This window comes from Acanthochromis polyacanthus, chromosome 13 (genome assembly GCF_021347895.1).
Source record: "Acanthochromis polyacanthus isolate Apoly-LR-REF ecotype Palm Island chromosome 13, KAUST_Apoly_ChrSc, whole genome shotgun sequence".
In the NCBI taxonomy this organism is placed as follows: Eukaryota; Metazoa; Chordata; class Actinopteri; family Pomacentridae; genus Acanthochromis; species Acanthochromis polyacanthus.
In genome coordinates this window covers 25421974-25445042 of record NC_067125.1, presented here as the reverse complement: position 1 = coordinate 25445042, position 23069 = coordinate 25421974, and the positions used below count along the sequence as shown (strand labels likewise).

The 23069-nt window shown below is 37.9% G+C and overlaps 1 long non-coding RNA gene across 1 annotated transcript in view; it reads right to left on the bottom strand.

The window, feature by feature from the left end:
* The window catches only part of LOC110951201 (uncharacterized), an 86797-nt gene that overhangs the window by 58819 nt on the left and 4909 nt on the right, over positions 1-23069 (bottom strand). The window contains exon 4 of the long non-coding RNA XR_002595704.2: positions 15024-15162. This is a non-coding gene — a long non-coding RNA (uncharacterized LOC110951201). The remainder of the gene's footprint in view (positions 1-15023; positions 15163-23069) is intronic.

The following is a 23069-nucleotide window of genomic DNA, read 5'->3' as shown; positions in this document are numbered from 1 at the left end:
GTGTGTTTGCACAATATGGTGGCTGGGAGGAGGAGAGCAGCAGGATGTGAACCTCAGTCAGGGATGTGTTTAAACGGCCACAGAAACCCTCATCAGCTGCTGCACTTTTATTGTCTCGGGATTGTTGCAGTCCTTGGAGGGAACTTCGGACTCACAAAAAACCCTCGACTTCACAATAATTCACCCCTAAAGAAGACGAGCGCTTGGCGATTTTGCTGTACAAACAGATTGTAAAATCCCCTAAAAATTCACAGGAAATGCACGAGTATTACTGAAGTTTAAACCAGAAATCTGTGAATTTTATATTCATTCACATTTGTGTTTTAAACCTTTTGAAAATTAAACTTCTATTACAGTTTTCTGCTCCATATTCATCAATAATAGGTAATAAGCTATCAAAGGCTTGATTGGCTCAGCTTACACATCAATGGTACCATTTTTATTCCATGTTTTATTTGTTGTTTGCTAACCCTACTCTAATCACAGTAACAGGGTTGCTAATCCATGCTAATGCTAGCTTTTTCTCAGCAGTAGAAGCTAGATATTTAGCTAGCTGTTACTGCTGACCAAGAGGACAAACTGACTGATGGAAAAAAGCACAAGTTAGCACAATTTTTGCTCAAGTCCCTCTTAGATGTCAATGTTTTTCCATTAATCTGATAGCATTTGCACATGAAACCTTCAACTAAATGAGCTTCCTGGTTACTTTTCCTGTAGAAGTCACGCTGGTAGTTGTACTATGTCAGACCAAGCGGTAATTACACATCACTTTGACCTCAAGTGTAGTTTAAACTATCTGTAGTCACATCAACAGATAAGCTCCAGATTTAACGTGGTCCAAATTTCCTCACCCTTCTAGTAAAGTTATTGCCACTTTTAAAACTTAACAGAGTAGTAAACTTGTTTGCTAATATAGATTTTAAGATTTCCACACGTATGTAGACATTTAGATTAGGTTTAGTTCTTTAGTGTTTATTAGCAGCACCAGTCTCAAGCATAGAGTAAATACTGTGTGTATACTGTGGTTTTCTGAATCACTGTTGGAGAAACATTAATATAAAACCAGTCTATGAATGACAGAATGCTGTTACTTTAGCAGAAGAATGAAGCAGAAGTGTTTTGTATCTTACACCTGAGAAATGCCCTGTGGAATTTCTGACCTCAGTTAGCATTATGCAGCAGTGTTTTTACATTTGGGTCCTATTTTTTCTGTTCTGAAGCACAGGTGTGTAACAATGAGCGCTATAGTACACATTTATGTCACACACTTATGAGTTGATCACCAATTTTTATTGAATTAATTGGTTTCAGTGAAAGAAAATGTCAAAATTCTCAGATTCCAGCTTCTTAAATTTGAATATGTTCTGGATTCTTTACTTCTTGAATGCCACTGAATTGTGAAGAAAACGAGACATTTGTCACTCTGGGTTTTGGGAAACATTTTTACCGCCCGGCAAAACTGCGTTTTCCGGAAGGTATTGTTTTTAGCTGCATAGTCTTGCTTGCTTGCTTGTTTGTCTGTAACAATTTGGTTTCCGCGCGATAACTCGATAAAATATTGATGTAGCCTCACCATATTTGGTACACAGGTGTACCATAATAAGACACAGGTCAAGTTCGCATTTGGTGACCATGACCTCATTTTCAAGGTCACAGGGGTCATCTTTGTCGTCAGGCGGTCCAAGTTTGGTCAAACTTCTTGTTCTGCATTTTCTGTCATTTTCTAGGCAAACAAGCGAAATGGTTCATCAACAATGAAAATAATTTGTGTCGTTAATTTCACAGAGCTGGAAGTAACAGACCAGGTTTGGAAATTTTGAGAAAAGTTGGTTTTGTTAAATGTTTTATGAGAAATAAAGTAAATATATACACTCAACACATTTGGTAGATATCAGTGGAATGCATTTGGTTAGGTAACACTGAATGTAAACTAAAAAAAACTTTGACTTAATTTGATTTAACTATGTGATTTTTACAGTGCCATTTAATATACCAACAAAATTTTGGTGTATTTTGCCTCAGAAACAACATAAAACAAAGTTTTTTCCAGATAGAATAACTCATTTAGGAAAAACGTGTATTTCTGGAAAGCTTTGAAACATGTCATCTTCTGTAGGATAGAGTAAATACAATCCAGAATGTTAAAGTTCAGCCAAACAAAAAGTGAATGTTTGTCCAGAAGTGACTTTTTGAAATTCTTTTAAGCTCACTTTAGTTGCATTTCAGGCCTGATGCTGACAATAAGCTGCACCTAAACTCTCACATGTCTGTATGTGAGTCACTGCATGTATTGTGCATGTGTGTGTATCTGTATACAGTGGGGTATATTCTCAGTCAGATCACACACACATGAACACACACCAGCAGACAGTGTGAGCAGAACAATGGGCGGCTTTGAGAGCGCAGGCTGACAGGAGGAGATGGGCTCGATCTATTGTCTGCTCTGTTTACTCACAGACTCACCTGGCACTGAGCTAATAGCAGCCGAGGCTCTATCTGTCAGAGCAGCGAGACGGCGAGGGTCTCGGCCCACACACACACACACACACACACACACACACACACACACACACACACACACAGACACAAAGACACATAAAACAGTCATATAAACAGCCAGATGCCAAGAAAATAGCACACATTTTGAGGTTTGTCTGCATGGAATAAACAACAAATATATATAAAATGATCATATAGATATATGTCGGGCTTCTGTCTAATTTTTATAGTTCACATGTAAAAATTATTACCAAATATGAAAAAAATGTAGCATTTTCAGTCCTTGATATATATATACATTTCCTTTCAAATAATGGCAAATATCTGTGACCTTATGTTTTTGTTGATTTAAATATAAAAAATGTCTATTTTTGTAAAAATACAGATTTGTGAGTACAGTCATTAGTTTTAGTAGTTTCAATAAATATTCTGCTTAACTTAACAAAACATGGAAAATGACTTTTTTTCCCCTCAATATGTGGAAGTTCTTTTTCAGATAACAGCAAATAACCAAAATATTCATTAAATGATAAAAGACTAAATTACTATTAGTAAAAATACAGACTTTTGGGAAGATTATGTAGAGCTTCAACCTGTGTTTTTGTTTATTGTTTTTTAATATTTCAGTGTATAAATTTATATTTTTCTTCTGTGATTTTTATTATTTAAAAAATGTAACATTTTCAGTCTTATTTTTTTTTAATTTAGTATAATTTTCCTTCCTAATAACAATAAATATCTGTGGAATTAAATAATTTTTGCTCTTTTAAATCTAAAAAATGCGCCAATTTTATTGTATTTTTTGTAAAAATACAGATTTGTGAGTTTTGGCCTGTTTTATGCAATCAACATGTACATTTTTGAGTATTTTTAGTAGTTTTACTAAATATTCTGTTTATTTTAACAAAACGTGGAAAACCACTTTTTGGTCCTCAACATGCAGAAGTTTTTTTTTAAAAATAAAAACAAATAAGTGTAAATTAATGATTAAATGATAAAAGAACAAATTACTACTCATTAAAATAATTTTTTGTGAAGATTATGTAGCGCTTCAACTTGTGTTTTTGTTTCTTCTTACTGTTTTTTTATAGTCAATGTGTAAATTAAAACTTTTCTTCTGTGATTATGAGTTTTCAGTTCTTAATATACATAATTTTCCTTTCTAATAACAATAAATATCTGTTGAATTAAATTATTTTTTTCTGATTTAAATATAAAAAATGTGGCAATTTTATTTTATTTTTTCTAAACATACAGATTTGCGTTGGCCTGTTTTATACAATCAACATGTAAATGTTTCTATCTTTTTTGTAGTTTTACTAAATATTCTATGTAATTTAACAAAATATGGAAAATCTGTAGAATAACAGCTTAAAAATATTATCTATTTTTCCTCAATATGCAGAGCTTTCAGATTTGTTTGCATTAAATTAACAAAAAACCTAAATAAAATGATAATATAGGTACGTGTTGGGCTTCTATCTGAAATAGTGTGTGTGTGTGTGTGTGTGTGTGTGTGTGTGTGTGTGTGTGTGTGTGTGTGTGTGTGTGTGTGTGTGTGTGTGTGTGTGTGTGTGTGTGTGTGTGTGTGTGTGTGTGTTTTGTGTTTGGTCACACCTGGGTGTCCTGAGAGGTTCTCGGTGAAAAGAAAAAAAAAAGGGAGGGTTTATGAAGGGAGAAGGACAGGGAGGGAGCTTCTTTCAGGTCTTTACTGCTGTGCAAACACACGCACCAGCCACAGTTGATGGGTTTTGATGGGATCAGTTGGAAGCCTCGCAGTGACCCTGCCCCAACCCCACCCATGTTTGATGGACAGGGGTGAGAGAAGAGAGTGTGTGTGATCGTGTGTGTGTGTGTGTGTTTGTGTTAATCAGAGACACAAATCTGGATGTTTCTGACTAATTCTGGACCAAAAACATTTTAAAAAACAGCAACACTTTCACATACGCACATGCACACATGTTAAATAGTGAAGACAGAAACTAAGAAATTAAAGCAAATGATGCATGAAAGACAGAAATCTAAAAAATTCTGACTAATTCTTGACCAAAAACATTAAAAAACCCCTAAGATTTCCACATGAACTCATGCACACGCATTCAAAAGTGAAGACAGAAACTTACAAACTACACATATACATCAGATGTATGGCTAATATCTGGATAATTTTGACTAATTCTGATCAGAAAGACCAAAATCGCCAACATTTCCACAGAAAGTCATGCATACGCCTTAAAAAGCGAAGACAGAAACGTACATTACACACATATACATCGTATCCAAGACAATAATCTGGGTAATTCTGACTAATTCTGGACCAAAAACTTTAAATAACACAAACATTTCCGCAGAAAGTCATGCATACATGTAAAAAAGCGAAGACAGAAAGTACGAAATTACAAATGTATATAGCAAGCAACACAAAAATCTGGATATTTCCGATTAATTCTGTCCAGAAACATTAAAAAAACACCAACATTTTCACATAAACTCATGCACACACAATCAAAAGCAAAGACAGACATTCACATTACACATGTATATTGTATCCAAGACAAAAATTTGAATATTTCTGACTACTTCTGCACAGAAACACAAAAAATACCAATACTTCCACATAAAGTCAAACACACATGTTAAAACACAGACAGAAACTAAGAAATTACACATAAATATTGCATGCAAGACACAAATCTAGATAATTCTGACAAATTCTGAATTATTGCACTGAATTTCCCTTCGAGGATGAATAAAGTGATTCTATTCTATTCTAATTCTGGACCAAAAACACTAAAAACCACCAATATTTGCACATGAAGTCATGCACACACGTCAAAAGTGAAGACAAAAACTTAGAAATTACGCATCTATAGCGCATCCAAGACAAAAATCTGGATAATTCTGACTAATTCTGGTCAGGAATGCAAAAGAAACATCACGATTTCCACTTGAACTCATGCACACACGTTCAAAAGCAAAGACGAAACTTAGAAATCACACATATATGTGATACAAGAGGCAAAATTTACATTTGTAGTCTATGTTTTGTCTTTTTCCTTATATTTTTATCAAGTCCAGAAAAATCCTCTGTATCGCAATGAAAATTTGTAAGAATGGAACTCCAATGTAAGACCAGGACCCCTTGTTGACTCATATTGTTTGTGGAACATTTTTCTATTTAGTACATTTTATTTTATACTTTATTACTGCACCAAGGAGTCAATATTATGTTTAGTATTTTCCGTTTCTAAAATAATGAATTTCACTGTACAGGAGGTCCTCTGTGTACGACAGTCATCACATGGCACTATGAGACAGCTTTGTTTAAATTCTCCGGTTGTACACCACCTTGGATTGTGCTACATTCACTAACTTTATGTCCTTCATTTTGGCTCCCAAGCTTAAGTCAGACTCTTCTGATGACAGTGCTCTGAAGAAATGGAAAGGCGTCTCCATGGAAGAGAAATTAGATAGAATAAAACGCTCAGGTTGTAAAAACAGTGCAACATATTCCATTATCTCCTTGTAAAATGACTCATACATGCATAAAAGTCGTTGGTGTTCATGACTTTTCCAAAGAACTGATCGATATTGCGATGCATGTAACAGCTTTGTTTACATTATTGCCAGAGTTCCGACTAACACCGAAAATCAACTTACGTTGATCCATTGGAACGGAACTCCGACGTAAGTTCCGTTCTTATTCTTGTATCGTTTGTAGTACATCTTTCAATTTAGAACATTTTATTTTACACTTTATTACTCCGCCAAAGAGGCAGAGCCTTGGCATCTATCTGTCTGTCTGTCTGTCTGTCTGCCTGTCCATCTGTGTGCAACATTACTCAAAAACGGATGAACAGATGTGGATGAAATTTTCAGGGAACGTGAGAAATGACACAAGGACTAAGTGACTAGATTTTGGCAGTGATGCTGCTTACAGTCTGGATCCACTGATTCATTAAAGATTTCTGTATTATTGCAAGATAGTGGCAGGGCGTCACTGTAACCATGACAACAAGTGAACACTACATCAGCTGCCTGCTGACGATCACATGATTGTGATCCTACTACAGATCAGCTATTGTGGACTTATCAGGACTTATCCATCGGAAATGATAGAAGGATCAGTTGATTAAATTGTGGGGGTGTTTCTGAGTCCCATCAATATCCACTGTCCACTGCATATTTAGGTCACAACATTCGTAATCCATACATAACATACACATGTATAACACATGCCTGTGCTCAGCACTCGTCTACGACTGAGTAGACGAGTGCTGACTTTACTCTTTCTGTTTGCCACTGTAGCAATAAAGTTTTTGTATTCTGTATTCTATCATTAATTTCACATCCAGTTTTGCACATCACACCACTGTATGTTGATCTGATGTAACCACAGTGACTAAACTCATGTATATTTGCACGTGTATAACTCTGTGGGTCGAAAACTTACACAAAACAGGAAATAAGTTGATTATTTTCTGTCTCAACCAAATCAAGCCATTTAATTTGAACAACTTGACACAAACTCTTCCAAATTAAAGCTGATATTTGGCATTGTACTTCAGTTTCCAGCCTTTTATTGAACAATGAATGTGCTAAAGTGCAGATCCTGCAGCACCAAACTGTATCTCCAGCTCCTTAGCAGATCAGGTTATTGCACAGAGGCCAGTTTCACAACACGTCCTTTAATTCCAGTGGTTCAGACTCTGGTTCACGCTCAGGTCTCAAGGCCTGGCCAGTCAAGAGCAGGGCCTACCTCCACTGATAAGCCTCTTTTTTTTTGTTTTCCAGCTCGGGGCTCGGCTCTCTGCCAGCTGATAACGGCGCGGGGCATACCTGCTGCATTAATGATTGGTCAGCCCCGCCTCCTGCCCTCACCCAGCCTTTATTTTAACATAATTCTTTATCATTTGGGCACAAACTAAATCTTATCAAGCCGAGGCATGAGATCTGTGCATGCCAGCAGTTTTCCATTCCGGCTACTGGACTAAAACAAGTTTCAAACACAATCCCGCCTGCAGATCTTGCGTTGTCCGAGCTTTAGACCTGTAGCAGCAAATCCAGTCGGGTCAAGCAACATTAACATCAAACAGAGTCCAGTGACAGACAGTAATGGAAGGAGGCTCTTTATCCACAGCGGCATCAGTTCACAGCAAGTTGCACATCGCTGCACAACAAACTACCCGCACAGAACGTGAATTTCATCTCAGCTCTGAGACGACATTAGCTTGCAAATTTGCAAATCACAAAGCCGACACAAAGACAGAAAAGCGCTATTTTACACAGAAAAGCAGCCGGATCGATCCCTAATTCCTTCTTCTGACGTCGAAATCTGCTGTATGGCCAACAATCTATCAAATGCCAATATCAAGATGAAAAGTTTTAAGTATTATTATTAATTATTGTCAACTAATTCAGTCTACACAACAACTCTGTGCAGTTAAATTAGCAGAAGAAGCGTGTCAGAGAGAAAAATCTAATTATTTTCAGACTGATTTTTTGTGTTGGTGCAAAATAGTGAATGCACTACATAGTAGATGATAAAATAAACAAATAGAACAAGAATAGAACAGGAATTTGTTAAGCTTGTTTGTGCTCAGATAATGCCTATAATTCTAACTATCTCCAGTGGCCGTGTTTCCATAGAAATAAGACACAGCAAAAAGAAGACATCCCAAATAAACTGGACTGTGTAGCATCCTCAGAAAGAGAAGAAACGTACGAAACTTCTGTAAGAGAATAACAGAAAGAAGTGTCCAGGAGTTATTTCCAATCCTGTCAGCTGGTATTGCTCATGTTTCATGCTGTCTGGAGGCAAAAATAAGGGGAAAGCGTCCAGTCATGTAGTGAAAGGTTCAACATTAATGACATTTTAGCATCCTGTGAGTATTTCTGGCAGCAAGATGGTGTCAAAATAAAATGTTCATGTATGTCTTCTATAGCTTTCAGACATCAGTGAAGCTCGACAGCACTGATCAATAAGATTTATCAAACAATTACATTTCCTGTGAATTTAGTAGAAACAGATTTTTGATGCCTTTTTACAAATTGTAGTAACAGATTTCTCATAATGTTTGTCCTCTTTTAAGAACTCTGTCCATTCTACTACATATCCCATAATTCTTTGCATGTCGTGTCCATCAAACATCAAAGTTACTCAGAAAAGGTGCTTCTGCCTTCAGCAAAGTGCATTAAAAGCATTTTTTTAATGGAAAAAAGGGGGAGCTTTTTCAAAAATGTTGCATTTCTGTTAACTTTCTGTGATGCAGTGCACTTATAAATATTCTATTCAGTATTCTATTATTAATTTCGCATCCAGTTTTGCACATTACACCACTGTATGTTGATCTGATGCAATCACAATGACTAAACTCATGTACATATTTGCACATGTGTACAGCTCTGTCGGTCAAAAACTTCAGGCACATGAGAAAGAATTTTCAATAAAACATGAAATAAGATGATTTTTGCTGTATCTATTCAGTTTTTTTGATCACTAACACTTTAGGCTCACATCTCTCTCGCACAGATTTTTCAAAGTCGACGTAAACTCTCCCAAATTAAAGCTGATATTTGGCATTTGTCTGCAGTTTCTGGTATTTTTATTTCACACTGAATGCCTTGTGTAACCTTTTCTGATGTGGGTCCCTCCAGAATTGGAGGATATTTTACGTCAAATTTCATATAATCAATGTATAAAATACTAAAACATGTAGTTGTGTAAATGTTGTTGTCCTGAGACCAAATCTAAAAATAATAGGAGAAAAGAATGTGAAAATATTTTAAAAGCACCAAATAAATCTGGAGATCCCCCTAAAATGGCATTTTTCTCTTGTCCCACCTTCCTGATAACCAACTTGAATCTCAAATAAGACCGTTAAAATGAAACTTAAATCTCCTTTTTTTGGTATTATTTTCACTGATGTCTCTTGTAATCATGGAAACATTTTTTAATCAACATAATATTTTATATAACAATTATTTAAACGTGTGTCCCACAACAACTCTGTTATCATAACCTTTTTAGCATGGAATTGACATCATCAGATCATCAAACAGTTTTCCTAAAGAATGGGTAGAGCAAAGCTATGTCCTCTCTTCTGTTTATCATATTTTCATCCCATTGTCAGCCCTGATTGAACGTCTCACTCTGCCTCATATTATCAGGATCAGATTCATTCTTTGGACTGTTTTCCATCAGTCAGTTTGACCTCTTGGTCAGCAGTAACAGCTAGCTAAACATCTAGCTTCTACTGCTGAGAAAAAGCTAGCATTAGCATGGATTAGAGGAGGGTTAGCAAACAACACAGAAAACATGGAATAAAAATGGTATCATTAATGTGTAAGCTTAGCCGATCAAGCCTTTGGTAGTTTATTATCTATTACTGATGAACATGGAGCAGAAAACTGTAAAAGATCAGGTTTAATCTTCAAAAGTTTGCTCTCACAAATATGCTACCGAGACACTTCCTGTCTAATCATGTGATGAAAACCTCTGTGAAGCTACTCAGGAGTGTTTATTAGACATTGTGATGCAGCAGTTTGGTTGTTTTGGTGTAATTTGTCTGTGTTCTCATCCTGCTATCTACCTTTCTTCACCTAGTCACACCCACGTCTCATTCTTTAATCCTGCCATTAAGTCACCCAGCACCACTGGATGTCTCTTCCCCAATAAAACTAATCACCAGCATCTAACTGAGGCGAATGAGTCACCGGCAGCTTGTCGACCGCATGGTGAAAGATTTATACCTGAGAGTTGGCGAGCGGGAAATGCAGCAAATTGAGTTTTTAAAAAGGACATTTTCACATTGAGCCGTAGCATAGCATCAGCAGCCCAGTGGCACCTGATCCGATACCGAGCTGTGGGTCGGGCAGTGACCTCGGGGTTGTCTGGCCCGGATAAAAGGAAGTCCTGGTTAATGAGTAACCGCGGCAATGTGGCCTGGTGCTACAGGTGGGGTGGGTGGGGGTTGGCCGGGACGCACGCTGATAAGGCCGGGTGAGTTTTAGTGGGTGGGGGCGGTGAGCAGGAGAGACTGGAGCTCTGTTGTCTGCACTTTAATCGACTTAAAACGCTGCTATTTTTAATGAACTGAAGGACACGACGAGGAAAGAGGAGCTAAAGCTTCGCAACAAGTGGTTAGCTCACAAACACAAAACCATACAAGGCCAAACTCTCAGTACACACTCAGTACTAACGAGGTTACAGTTCTACTACAGTAAACAAAGTAGGGGTCACATGTTACAAGCAACACGGATACATCAATAATAAAAGAAGAAGAAGAAAAAGCCATTTTTCATTTTGATTATTTTATACTAGCTTAAGTTTGCTGCTAATATTAAGCTTCACACAGTAGTTTTCTTGCTTTTTACTACAGTAAAAGATAAGATACCTTTTCTACTACTAGCAGTAGCAATGATACTATCTGTGATATTGTTATCTGTAGTAATAACAACTCTAGTAGTAGTAGAGGTACTTTGTTTTTAAACGTAAAGAATGTTCTTTTTCATAACTACTTTTCATGCCACAATGGTACTAACACCAAACTTAAATTTGTAGCTTTCTGGATTTGTATTATAGCAAAAGATAATCCATCTCTTCTGCTACTAATAGTTGAAATAGTACTATCTGTGGTACTATTATCCATACTAATAACAGCTCTAGTAGTAGCGGTAGTTTGTTCTTTAAAGGATGTTCTTTCATGTAAAGAATGTTGTTTTTAATGACTACATTTCATACCACATTGGTATTAATATTAAAACTTCAATTTGCAGTTTTCTGGATTTGTACTACAGAAAAACATCAGATACCTCTTCTACTACTAGCAGAAGCAATAGTACTATCTGTGGTACTATTATCTGTAGTAATAACAACTCTAGTAGCAGTAGTTTGTTTTTTTAATGTAAAGAGTGTTCTTTTAAAATAACTACTTTTCATAAAACATTGATACTAATACTAAACTTTGAATTGCAGTTTTCTAGCTTTTTACTACAGTAGAAGTAGTAGTAGCAGCTTTAGTGGTAGTAGTGGTGATGATGGGGCTTTTTTTCAGTTATTCCTCATTTTTTAAAATGTTCTTTAATGTAAAGAATGCTCTTTTTAATGGCTTCTTTTCATACTACATTAAGTTAGCTGCTAATACCTACCTTCACATATTAGTTTTCTTGCTTTTTACTACAACAAAATCAGATACCTCATCCACTATTGAGTAACAGTAGTAGTAGTACCATCTGTGTCACTATTAGATGTAGAGTGATTATAGCAGCTGTATTCAAAGAATTTAAAGCAGTGCTAATAGCAAGTTGGGAGGCGTTAGGAGTAGTAGCAACGATAATATTAGTGGTAATAGCTCTGTCTGTATCAGAAGTAGGAATACTTTCCTCCTGAGTAACAGCAGAAGTACTTCAGCAATATTTGTAGCCTTAGTACTAACAGTAGAAGTAGCAGTAGTAGCAGAATCAGCGGTAGGTAGAAGAATTTTTAAGTAGTACAAATAGCAGCATTGGTAAAAACAGTGGTGAGTAGAAGGATTGGTAGTAATAATAACAGCAGTGGTTGTAGTTTTATGTGAATGTCTTCCTCCTGAGTGACAGCAGAAGTAGTACTTTAGCAGTATTTACAGTCTAAAAACTGACAGTAGAAGTAGCAGCAGAGGTACTATCAGTGGTAAACACAAGGAATTTAAAGTAGTACTAACAGCAAATTGGAAAGTATTATGATTAACAGTAATAACAATAACAGTGGCAGTAGTTTTATGCGAATATCTTCCTCCTGAATGACAGCAGAAGCAGTACTTTCGCATTATTTGCAGTCTAAATACTACCGGTAGACGCAGCAGGGAGTACAGCTGCAGATTATTGATCTAAAAGCGGGAAATTCCTTCCCCTGCTGAAATACTGGAAGTGATGCAACCCCGACACAACAAGAGCTCTGATCGCTGCAGCTGAGATGACGGTGGAAGTGAATGCATCGCCGTGTAAATTATGGGATGTACAGGTGAATGTATTCAACCACAAACTACCTGTGTTCAGTTCAACTTTGATATTTCTCATTGATTATCTCCAATCGACTGAGCTGGAATGTGAGGTTGATTCTCATCGATCCGAGCGCTGTCAGGTCAGACGAGCGCTGATAAGACCCCCCGATACTGACCTAAAAGGGGTTGCCGTGACAACCAGCATCACCTTTGACCCCGGCACTTTAAAGCTCCCACTTCCTCGTTGTGGGGCGTTGAGACGGGAGGGATGCCAGATTAACATCAGGAATTCGTTCCAGGCGTCGCAGGGAAATCGGCTCGTCTGTAGCCGATGTTATGATAAATGCTAAGCTAATAATTAACAGCTAAAGATGGAGCGCTCACACTGTGAGATCTGCCCCTGGGATAGAGCATCTTGGGTAAAAGTTTCACCTGAACCAGCTACTTTTTTTGTTGCTCTCATGTTGCATAACGGATGCCTCAGCTGTTATTTGAAACCCTCAGCGGTCAAATCTTCTGCAGAATCTTCACCTTCTTAAAGGGGCTTCACTCCCACAGTCTGTTTTTCTTGTGTCTTAGTGGAAACAAAAGCGCGCCTTAAACGCAACAATGAGGAGGAAATCCTCAGCATTCACGGTCGGGGTGTAAAGTTTAGGGTCGGGAGCTTTAGGAGTCCAGCTAATGAGGATATAAAAAGGTATACTCCCCTCCTCTTCCCACACACAGACCTGGTTCGACCGGACTGGGTAATCAGTTACCTGCTCTATCTGACCTGTGCTACCCACACAGCAACAAGAGTCCTCTCAGAAATGCTCTAACGTGGCTGCTTTCGTGTTAAAGTCACTATAAAGTCACCTCGAAAGCTCAGAAACATCAAGCCTGTCCTTCTAACTGTGTAGCTGCAAAGGAGTCAAGATTCTTTAAAAAAAATGCATAAAACAATTTCACATTTGTGGCTGAAATGCAAAGTAAATGGCAATTCGATGCCCTCCGATTTCAAAAGCTTCAAAACCAACACACAAAATGGTTAACTACATCAATGAATGCAACAGAAAACCAGAAAAGTGAGCAAAACTGCTAAAAGGACAGATATTCTGCAGTCTACAATTTCAATTTCTACCGTAAAACTCTGTAAATACTGCAGGTTTGTGTCGCTTCCTCCATCATTTGTTAATATCTTCCATGTGATGTGCCCAAATTCACCTCCTGGATTTAAGGAGTTATCCTTAAATCATTCACCTCCTGTCCAGCTCACTACCATCTAGTGGCAACCCTGGAAAAACACACATTCTACTGTTAGATTCCTGCCTCTGCTGCAAGAAAAACACCTTTTATTGGCAGTTTTTAATCAGTTTGGGGGGGTTTTGCAGTGTGATTTGGTTGCATCTGCTTGGTGCACGTCGCATTTTGGGAAAACTAATTTGTCTGCAATTAAACTGAGGTGTTTTAATGACTGCAGGTGGCTTCCTACACACAAAAGGGACTCTCGTTTTGCTTTTGCAGGTTCCTCAAATTGAAAAAGTGGCATAATGTTTTCATGTACACTGTTTTTTTACATTTTAATATGCACTAATTACTTCTGCCAGCAATCGAAGGGAATTTCACTGGAACGGGAACACAAGAAGGCTGTTTAATGTAAATAAGTCTGAGATGGGACATGTACACAACCATGCTGTTGGTGCCAGTCATCGTGGCAGAGCGTGCACAGCCTCCGATCGTTTGTGGTCGTGTGCAGAAAACACCACATTTACTGGAAGAACAAGCCTCCAAAAACCACCTTGCTGTTTACACTTAAACTCACGCAAGCAGTTATTTTAACTCCCAAACACACCAAACCTCACCGCTGCTCCTCAGATTGAACATGTTTATCAATTTTTTAAAAAAGGCTTCATTTTAGGCATCTAGTCGCAGTCTTTGACCCCCCCGGCTCTGTATCTGGGTTATCTGTCGGCCTTCACCTGTGGCCGAACAGCCTGTTCTCTCGCCGGCTGACTATTGTCACCCACATCTACCTCACCCCTGGTCACCGAGTCCAACTGTGACAGACGTGGGCGGAGGGTGAACAGAACGAACTGGCTGGCTGTCAAAATCAATCCCTCGTCGTTCTGTTTACCCTCCAATTCACCTGCTAAAATGGAGCACGAGGAGGTAAAAAAACAACAACAATGAAATAAAAGTTTTAGGAGTTTTGAAGACGCATCAGTTCGAGGCGGATGCAAGGTTTTATCTTTGGATATTTGTTGCCATGGCAACAGACATTCACAAAGACGGAGCCCGGTTTTTCAGTGTCGTTCATAAAATGTTATCGCTTGTCGGGAGTTGAGCAACTCCAGGAATGTTTTGTTGTGGGAGAGCGAGGCGTGGTCCGGGTAGACTGTGTGATCGAGTCTTTCTACGCTTGTGAGGACCAGGTTTGAAGTTTTTAGACCTCAAGTGAAGACAAAATGAAGGGAAATTGAAATTTAGGTCCGGGTTTTAGGGTTTAACTCTGGGTTTAAGCTACATGTTTTGGGTAAAGTAGACATCAGAGAGGCAGTCGGTTACCTGAGCAGGTAGTCGTGTGTCTGTCTCCTGATTGGCCGGTTGGGTGGCGGCTGGTTTACAGCAGCAGCAGCCGTTCCGCTTCCTCCTCCACATCCTTTAACTGTACAGACGCCTGGCTTTCCTCAGATCCTGGAAGATCCTGCATGTGTGTGTGTGTGTGTGTGTGTGTGTGTGTAGGCGTGTATGTGTCAGAGAGAACAGCAGATCAATAGTCAGTGACTAATGGAGCACAAAGTAGCAAGATGTGAGTCAGTCAGTACATCAGGTTCAGGCCTGTGGGTGTGAAGCTGTTTTACCTCGAGAACTCTAAAAGTCATTCTATGAACTTCCTCCAACCGCCTAATTGCGTGCACGGTTGCAAGATAATTATCCAATTTGCTGATTTAAATAAACCTTTTAAGTTGCAAACATTATTTGAAGGAGTTGTGTTGACATAATTAGTGGTGGGACGCGATTAAACAAAAGAGTCTAACTAATAATTACAGGCTTTGTAATTAATTCATCACGATTAATGGCATTTTTGTCAAAAAGCAATATTTGACATAAAGTTTTTGAATTCAAATACATTTTGGTTGACGACTGAATTGATGAATAGATACATGTGACCTTAAGCAGCGTTTACATTTCATTGCAGTGTTCGTCTGTCTACTACATTCACAGAATACTGCAACCTCAAAGTGCAATTATAGCAAATATATTCAACATTTTAAGACTTTTTATAAACTTAAGCAGTTTCAAAGTCATGAAAATTGGTCTATTATGGGATGGCTACACCATTTTGTCGTAGCTAACGTATGGTACGTCGTGCTGGAGCTCATTTCCATAAAATACTTTCATTTATGCAAATGCAGCGGTGGGAGGGGCGGTCCAACGCATCATGAAACCTTCGTTAAACGTCTAAACCAGCTAAAATCAGGACAGAATCAGTAGCTTATTTCTCGCCTCAAATGCTTTCACAAATATTTTTTGTTGAACAGTTTTCACAACAAAACAGAAAGTTTGAGCTGCCCTGTTGGTCCAACGTTTGCGCTCTGATTCACTCAGTGCATCCTGTGCATCTTCTTCATGGCTGGAAAACAGACTTTAGCTTCATTACCGCCACCTACTGGGCTGGAGTGTTCATCAGTGTTAGCAGTGTGCTAGAAATTATAGAAATGAGAAAGGTGCGATTACATGCACCTTTTTTTCCGTAATTAATCAATCAGAATTAACGTGTTAAAGTCCCAACCCTAAATAATGGGATTAACTACATGGAACAACTTTATTTTCATAAATAATCCACTAAAATACTTTGCTCTGTGGTGTTTATGCTATGAATTAGTAAGCAGTTCACTATTAAAATACCTTTTAGAGGAAAAGCCCATTTCTTTGAATCAAAATAGTTTGTTGGTTGAACAGAACTTCATGAGGTGTTGTCTTCACTCAAACTGTTGCTTTAATTTATAATTTTTTCCCTCCTTTCCATTGAGCTCAAACATTATTGTGTGGAGTAAAGTTCAGCATGTGAACTGTTGTTTAGTCAACAGCACAAAAAAAGTTTATTCTAGTGAACCTGGAGCAGAAAATGGGACAGAAACTGCAAACATTTGACTTTTAATAGTTTTTACTTGCTGATCACTACTTCTTGAGTGCAGATTAATTGGTAACAAAGGTACTTTAATCTATTTAAAGTTACGTCTAAAATAAAGTTCAGAATCTTCAAAAAAGACAGAGAAACTGGAGGGATTCATTTATTTAGCAGGGAGGTAACAGTGGATATTTGAAGCATTTAAGGACTATATATTGAATTTATTTTGAATTAATGTAAATTTTTGTTTTTGCATGACGTGATAAAAGTCCAAATTACGAAACCGACAGCGGTGCTTCCCCCAGGGTCTCTGGAACAACACCAGCAAGATTAAATAGTGTTAACAGTGACAAATGATGTTTATGATAAATGATGCTAACGATGACTGATAGCTCCTCAGAGATGATGGGTGCGACCTTTGCCAGCAAATTGCACTTGAAAACTGGCAGCAGCAGCAATTAAAAACAACTAAATCAAATATCATTAATTGAGCCATATGACAATGGTTTGACAATATTAAGGCCACAATAAACTGCAGCGCAATTTGGTGAAACGGTCGGAAATCATCTTAAATTGTCTCCTGTCACGAATGGTAACAGATGTAATCGACATGTTAACTGCAGGTGCTCAAATAAAAAACAATCACATTTTTTACAAAATCTAATTTGCGGAGGAAAAAAAAACATGAGGATCAGTGTTGTTCAGTTTCTATGTCCGACGCAAAGCAAAATGCAACGTTTTGTCAGTAATATTATTTTTCATTCAGATTTTTTCAACAAGTCCTCCAATTCATACGACCGCATTGGTCGTTTGCACCGTGCACCGGAATACGACCTATGCGGTCGTATGAACGTTTGCACCCCTACGGGGAAAACGAACGCATTACGGGATTTAATTCGCGAAACGGCTTTTCCGTCGCAAAACGGCTTTTTTCTCACTTTCCCAACACGTTTTTAGGGTTATGGTTAAGGTTAGGGTTAGGGATAGGGACAGGGATAGTGTTAGATAAAAGTTTGTTCATGATGACGTTTCACCTGCGACTCCAGAGTGTCGATATTTACTCAACCGCCAGAGGTCGCATAGTCAAAACGTAACACTGGGTCGTAATACGGGCGTGTACAGACGACCTATGTGGTCGTTTTTGGTTTGAGGACAGGCTCGATTTTTTCCACACACACTACCCATCAGTCATGCTTTTCTTTATTATTTTACCAAGGAACATGGTGGAATTGTGTGACGATCGTTTGTCCATCTGTCTGTCTGTCTGTCTGTTCGCAACATTACTCTAAAACAGACCAACGGATTTGGATGAAATTTTCAGGGACGATCAGAAATGACACAAGGACCAAGTGATTAGATTCTGGCAGCAATGCGGCTCATAGTCTGGATCCAGGGATTTGTTGAAGATTTCTGTATCATTGTGAGATAGTGACATGGTGTCACTGTAACCATGACAACAAGTCAGCTGTCTGCTGATGATCACATGATTGCGATCCTAGTACAAATCCACTGCTGTGGATCGGGATTGGCACGTGTCCACAGGATCCGTCAGTTTACTGCATCCCATTCATTAAACGCACCACGTTGAATGTTGGTTGCATTGTGGCGCATTTTGAGCTGCGCAGCTCATTTGCATGAAGTAGATTTGATTTCTATATTATGGAAATTCGGTGCAGCGAACGGAGGACGACACATCGCAAAACTTTCGTCAAAAGTCTGAACTAGCCGCCATTGAACTAAAATAAGGACAGATTCAGCAATTTATTTTTCATCTGAAATGCTTTCACAAATATTTTTTGTTGAAGTTTTCACAACAAAACAGAAAGTTTGAGCTGCCCTGTTGGTCCAACGTTTGCGCTCTGATTCACTCAGTGCATCCTGTGCATCTTCTTCATGGCTGGAAAACAGACTTTAGCTTCATTACCGCCACCTACTGGGCTGGAGTGTTCATCAGTGTTAGCAGTGTGCCAGAAATTATGGAACTGAGAAAGGTGCGATTACATGCACCTTTTTTTCCGTAATTAATCAATCGGAATTAACGTGTTAAAGTCCCAGCCCAAATTATAACTGATTCTAATTGAATCAACTCAATATTGTGAGTAATATAAACTGTGGCAAACTACACTCAAGTTGGACATTTTTCTTCACCTTAATTTCAATATTTCAAGTTCCCTCCTCTACCTACTGAACTGTGGAAGAACTTGGTTTTTAAAGTTTGCCAAGTTAACATTGTGAGTAATTTAAACTCAAATTTCTACGTTAGAAAAGTCAAGTTCCGGTAACTTCATAAAACTGTCTCTATGATGATATTTTTCTGCAACTTGACTTTGGTATTTCAAGTTTCCTCCTCCACCAACTGAGCAGTGAAACAAGTTAGTGTTTAAAGTTTGGCCAACTTCATATTGTGTGCAATTTAAATTCAAATTATTTGCTTTTAAGGTTGAATTATTGCACAAGTTAATCAGACCATTTTCTTGTCGTTTTTGTTGTTTCTTAAGAGCTAGTACATGAACAAAAACACACAAAAAAGCCAAAAAATGCTCAGAAAATTTAACTCTAGCATCCCAATTTATAAAAAGGTTCTCAATTTTAAAACTTCTGCCCATAACTATAGTAATTAAATACAGAGCACTGAACATTTTCTTTTAAATAATGTAACAACATGGAACAACTTTATTTTCATAAATAATCCACTAAAATACTTTGCTGTGTGGTGTTTATGCTATGAATTAGTAAGCAGTTCACTATTGAAATACCTTTTAGAGGAAAAGCCCATTTCTTTGAATCAAAATAGTTTGTTGGTTGAACAGAACTTCATGAGGTGTTGTCTTCACTCAAACTGTTGCTTTAATTTATAATTTTTTCCCTCCTTTCCATTGAGCTCAAACACTATTATGTGGAGTAAAGTTCAACATATGAACTGTTGTTTAGTCAACAGCACAAAAAAGTTTATTCTAGTGAACCTGGAGCAGAAAATGGGACAGAAACTGCAAACATTTGACTTTTAATAGTTTCTACTTGCTGATCACTACTTCTTGAGTGCAGATTAATTGGTAACAAAGGTACTTTAATCTATTTAAAGTTACGTCTAAAATAAAGTTCAGAATCTTCAAAAAAGACAGAGAAACTGGAGGGATTCATTTATTTAGCAGGGAGGTAACAGTGGATATTTGAAGCATTTAAGGACTATATATTGAATTTATTTTGAATTAATGTAAATTTTTGTTTTTGCATGACGTGATAAAAGTCCAAATTACGAAACCGACAGCGGTGCTTCCCCCAGGGTCTCTGGAACAACACCAGCAAGATTAAATAGTGTTAACAGTGACAAATAATGTTGATGATAAATGATGCTAACGATGACTGATAGCTCCTCAGAGATGATGGGTGCGACCTTTGCCAGCAAATTGCACTTGAAAACTGGCAGCAGCAGCAATTAAAAACAACTAAATCAAATATCATTAATTGAGCCATATGACAATGGTTTGGCAATATTAAGGCCACAATAAACCGCAGCGCAATTTGGTGAAACGGTCGGAAATCATCTTAAATTGTCTCCTGTCACGAATGGTAACAGATGTAATCGACATGTTAACTGCAGGTGCTCAAATAAAAAACAATCACATCTTTTACAAAATCTAATTTCTGGAGGAAAAAACATGAGGATCAGTGTTGTTCAGTTTCTATGTCCAACGCAAAGCAAAATGCAACGTTTTGTCAGTAATATTATTTTTCATTCAGATTTTTTCCACACACACTACCCATCAGTCATGCTTTTCTTTATTATTTTACCAAGGAACATGGTGGAATTGTGTGATGACAGGCATACGTTTGTCCATCTGTCTGTCTGTTCGCAACATTACTCTAAAACAGACCAACGGATTTAGATGAAATTTTTGGAGACGGTTAGAAATGACACAAGGAAAAAGTGATTAGATTCTGGCAGTGATGCGGCTCATAGTCTGGATCCAGGGATTTGTTAAAGATTTCTGTATCATTACAAGACAGCGACATGGTGTCACTGTAGCTATGACAACAAGTCAGCTGCCTGCTGATGATCACATGATTGCGATCCTAGTACAAATCCACTGCTGAGGATCGGGATTGGCACGTGTCCACAGGATGCGTCAGTTTACTGCATCCCATTCGTTATGTATGTGAAATGCACCACGTTGAATGTTGGTTGTGTAGTGGCGCGTCTCAAGCTGCGATCCCGTGCATCTCCCCACAGCTCGTTTGCGTAAGGTAGACTTAATTTCTACTCCATGCAAATTCGGTGCGGCGAATGGAAGACAGATACATCATGAAACGTTCATCAAACGTCTGAACTGGACGTCATTGAACTAAAATGAGGACAGATTCAGCAGCTTATTTCTCACTTCAAATGCTTTAAGAAATATTATTCGGTGAAGTGTTTTCGAAACAAAAGAGAAAGTTTGCGATTCTGCCCAATAAAGCGAGCCATTTTTAGATGAAATGCGTTTACATGTGAGAAAAACGGATCCTGTGGACACGGAAATCATACAACAAGAAGCCTTGGCGGAGTACTGCTCTTTCTGAGTGCTTTTCTTGTTTAAAATGCTTTGTAAATTAAAAAAACAATGCAAATACAAATGGCAATATCATTCATTACTCTTTTCTTGTGTTAGTCCTGTACATATGTATGCATTTTTCATGGTACATGTCCACTAGATCCGTTTTTCTCACATGTAAACACAACTGAAAACGGCCTGCTTGGTGGGCAATCACGAGCGGCCACTACGTGGTCACATGACAGCACTGAGTCCGGCAGAGGCGTCAAACCAACATGGCGGCTTGGTAGCAAGCATTCTCTTTTATTACGAAAAGTGTTTGGGTTTGAAGTGAGAAATAAACTGAGCAGTAGCTGAATCTATCCTCGTTTCAGTTCAATGACAGCTAGTTTAGACGTTTGACGAATGTTTCGCGATGCGTTGGATCTCAGCACTCTGCATTGAATTTGCATAAAGTAAAAATCAAGTCTACTTTATGCAAAAGAGCTGCAGGGAGACACACTCTATCGCAGCTTGAAACGCGCCGCAACGGAACCAGCATGCAATGCATTTCACATAGACAATGAATGGGATGCGGGAAATTGCCGGATCTAGCGGACACATACCTTTCCAAGTTTGTTGTTTGTTAAGAGCGAAAAAAACGATTGAAATGATGAATTTTTTGTAGCCCTAATTAGCCATGTTCCCCCTGCTTTAACTTAAAGTCAGGAATTATACATTTTAACAGCTTTCACTCTCATTAAATCTTACATTCAGAGGACTCTGCAATGACAACATGATTTCTAATATGACTGAAGCTATTTTAGCCATCAATTAATCTTTCAATTATCTTTTGCTGATTAGTATATTATGTATTTAATCTGTGGCAAAAAAATAAAATCTGAAATATTAAGCACTTAATAAAACTATTATACTTAAAATAAACAGACAAATCACTTAAATGATAAAAAAAAAAAAGTTACCAAAATTGTTGAATTTTTGAGTCCGAAGAGCAATTTTGCTTGAAGTTTGGTTATAATTTGTTGTGATCAGTTTGGTCAAAAGGAATTATTGGATGTCTTGGTTTTCTCTATCAAATTTAATATTAAACTTGTGCTGTGAATTGGTGATCTGTAAATAAAACTGGATTGAATTTAAATGAACTGGGTTCATCTCACAGCAAAGTAGTTTTTGTCATTGAAGTAAAATCTAAAGCCTGGAGCCTCGTGTGCTCAAAATAGTCGACATTTCTTGCATTTCATGTGAGAATTTATCGTAAGCAGTATTAAAAGACAAGAAATAAACTAAAAAATTAGAAATATTGTAGAAAAAAGGAACAAAGACGGTGCGTTGTTCGATCTGTGTTCAGGTTTTCAGGTTTGAATGGCGAAAAAGGTTTCGCCACCAGCAGCTTGAGCGGCTATTAGCAGCCCAGTGATGTCAGAGTCTTTTATAGAGCCATAAATAGCGGCCGAACGAGTCAGAGAGTCTCCTCAGTGGATGAAACGAGAAATAAAAACAGGGGGGGTTTGGTTCATTGCATAATCTCTAATTTTTTCTGGACAGGTGTCGACATGTCTTCCAATCATTTGTTTTTCTTTTGTTCTTGCATAAAAAGAATGAAGTTTTCTGAGGAACTGTTGTGGGTTCATGCGAATACTTGAGTCCAGCAAGTGGCAGAAAGTGGATTAGGAAGCTGACTGAAGAACCCGTTCTAGACTCAAGATTGCACTTTAGAGAATCCCTTTCTTGTAGAGTATAGAAAGGGGACTTCAAACGGAGAAATGAGTTCACAAAGAGGACAGTTAAATGGGTAAAAAGGATCTTTAAGCAGAGCGACGCCGGCAGCAAACAGGAAGTGTCCTTGGAAATAAAAAGCTCTGAATCATCCTGACGGTATCACAGAGAAACGAACACACCTAGTCTTAGAAAATGGACTACCAGGAGGAAAATATAACCTCCACGGTG